Source organism: Lissotriton vulgaris, chromosome 6 (genome assembly GCF_964263255.1).
Source record: "Lissotriton vulgaris chromosome 6, aLisVul1.2, whole genome shotgun sequence".
Classification (NCBI taxonomy): Eukaryota; Metazoa; Chordata; class Amphibia; order Caudata; family Salamandridae; genus Lissotriton; species Lissotriton vulgaris.
This window is the reverse complement of record NC_141694.1, coordinates 1,900,029,128-1,900,032,211: the sequence shown is the minus strand read 5'-3', so window position 1 is coordinate 1,900,032,211 and position 3,084 is coordinate 1,900,029,128. Positions and strand designations below refer to the sequence as shown.

General features: G+C 41.2%; 1 pseudogene; it reads right to left on the bottom strand.

The window, feature by feature from the left end:
• Nucleotides 1-687: 687 nt before the first annotated feature.
• Nucleotides 688-1,996, bottom strand: LOC147709838 (uncharacterized; annotated as a pseudogene).
• Between the last annotated feature and the right edge of the window lie 1,088 nt (nucleotides 1,997-3,084).

Sequence of the window (3,084 nt, the reverse complement as noted above, 5' to 3'; positions counted from 1 at the left end):
CCTTTGATAGTGGAAGCGATGAGTCATCCTTGTACAGATATTCTGATTATTCAAAGGATTTACAATTTGCATTTCACACCTTGCACATTTTTGTCCCCATGCAGCGACAGGACAGAACATTAATCCCAAAGCAACCTGAGATCATAGTATCCATGTATTTGTAGTAGACATTTCCATGTAATCTTTTGTCGAATACACAGGGTTATCTTACAGCTTTTAGTTTTCCGTTGTTCGTTTATGACAGCTGTGGTTGGACTATTGACACTGATTATGGATTAACGCCACTGCAAAGATGTCAGCATTACTGTAATTATCTACGGAAATACAACGATTAGGCCAAGCTTGCATATATCAAGGGTGCCACCAATTACACCAGCGGAAGCACGATTAAACCATTTGTGCCTAAAATGATACAGGATGGATCACCGCTTGTGGCAGGATCACTGTTCTGTGAGGAGTCAAAATGATTTCCAAGATGCATCCCTCACATAGCTGCAAGTCATCTCCATGAGATATAGGACTTGATTTCAAGTACATATGCTAATTCTTGGCAGTTCACTCCAAGCTGATCTGAGTGCTACAGTATGTTGATGCACCAGTAAATCAATGAGGATTCCAATGAAACAGTTTTTTAACAAGAGCAATACGACACTGGTTCTGCAACAAAAAAAAAGAAAAAAGATTCAATTATCTCTTCTCTTCAAACTCATGAGTGTGGATTTTCTTGTGCAGCTTTAAGCAGCCGCTGGTACTGAAAGCCTTCTTGCACTCAGTACATTTATATGGTTTTACCCCTGTGTGGCTTCGATGGTGTATTGTTATATGGGACTTAGTAGTGAAAGCTTTGTGGCATTCAGTACATGGATATGGCTTCTCACCGCTATGGGTTCTCTTATGCTCTATTAATGCTCTGTTTTTAATAAAACTTTGTCACACTCAGGACACTTATATGGTTTCTCACCAGTATGGATTCTCTGGTGTATCAATAGATACGCTTTATCAATGAAAGCCTTTTCACAGTCTGAGCATTTATGTGGTTTTACCCCAGAGTGTAATTTCTGGTGTCGTGTTAGCTGTCCCTGTGATCTATAAGCCTTGTCTTCACATTGCATACACTCATATGGTTTTCCCCGGTGTGTATTCTGCAGTGTACTATTAGCTGTTGCTTTCTAAAGAAAGCCTTGTCACACTCTGTACATTTATAGGATTTCTCGTCACTATGAATTATCTGGTGCCACGTTAGTTGTCCTTTCTCACTGAAGGCTTTGTCACACTGAGAGCATTTAAATGGCCTTAATCCTGTGTGGCGTGCTTGGTGACACTTTAGAAGGGATTTTGTACTGAAGGCTTTGGTGCACTCAGCACATTTATAACGTTTTTCTCCAGTGTGGGTGTTGTGATGCTGCCAGAGTTGGTGTTTTGTGAGAAAAACCTTCTCACACTCACTACATTTGTGTGTTCTTAACCCTGTGTGGTGTGCTTGGTGTATCTATAGAAGATCATTTACATGGAAAGCTTTGTCACACTCAGTACATTTGTAGCGTTTTTCCCCAGTGTGGACTTTCTGATGGCGCATGAAGGTTCATTTTACAGCAAAAGACTTGTTACATTCAGTACATTTATGTGGTCTCTGTCCAGATTGGACTCTGTGATGGTTCAATAAAGATTTCCTGAAAAAGAAAGCTTTGTTGCATTCAGAACATTGATGTGTTTTTACCTTGGAATGGTATTTTTCATGTTGTGATAGATGCTATTTTGAAATAAAGGTTTTGCCACATTTTGAACATATATAGGGTCTTAGCCGTGAGTGACTTGCTTCATGTTGCCTCAGAGATTCACTTCTATTAAACGCTTTCTCACATGTAGTACATTTGTATGGCTTCTCTCCAGAGTGAATTAACTGGTGTCTCACAAGACCTAATTTAAAGGAAAAGGTTTTGTTGCACAGAGTATATTTATTTGGCCTTTTCTCATTGTGTTTCTTTTCAGGACTCATTAGTAAAGTTTCCTAACATATATTTATTGTATGGACTAAACTGGTGTGAAATCTCCTAAGAGTAGTGTTACTAAGTTAGAGTTGCTACCGTAAGTCACTCTACTGTCTCATTAAAGCTGAGTTAGCATGGAAGACGTTGTCAAATTCAGAGCATCTGCGTGGTCTCTCCTGTGTTACTCTTCTGATCTTCCGAATTCCCTGTAGCCACAGAGCAGGTGTCCCGACCATGCAGCAGGTGTGATCAGCGGTGTGGCAAGACAGCCGAGCCTCATGATTCTGGCGCCGCCTGCTAACCACTGAGCAGCCAGCCTCCACCTCTAATTTCATTACAAAATGTAACCCTGTCGCGCACCCTGTCAGCAGGACGTGACGACGTGTCCCCACACAGCGCCATGGCAAAGTTGCCACACATAACTTAACTGTGGCAGCCAGGCATCGGGCAGGCCCCACCCGGATCTCCAGGTCGCAGGGCCGATCAAATGTAACATTGTAGCACTGAGAGCAGAGCACGTCGGATCTTTAACTGTTACATACTGAGCCTGCACGCCGCTTCACACTGAGAGACTGCTGTTTTCGCTCTGTACTCGAAGGACAGGAGTGAATTCCTTATTTTCATTAAATTGACCCAGACATCACCGGCTTGGGTTGTATACGTTCTTTTCCGACCCTAAGGACTGGGCTTATGGACTTTGTGAATTAGAGACGACTTGGAGAATACTTGAAATAGATATAAGAGTTGATGCTGGTTACGGACTAATATATAGCAAACAATGTCCCACTAGGTAACAGTAGCAAAGACAGTTAGAAAAATGCATACAATTTGTATTACAAGGAAGGAATGGTTACGGACTAAGGCATACCTCTTGGAATTTTCAACATAAACCCTCCTTTTGTACTTACATGCCCTGACGAAGTCTTTTGGTCACCACGACCAAGACGAAACATGTGTTGGCAGCGGCTATTATATTCTCTATTGGTGAAGATTGGACTCAATTGAAAATGAAAATAAATGAAGATGAAATGAAGACACTTTGAACTCTTGGATTTGATATTTGTTTCTTGATATTGAAGAACTTTTAGCTCAGGAT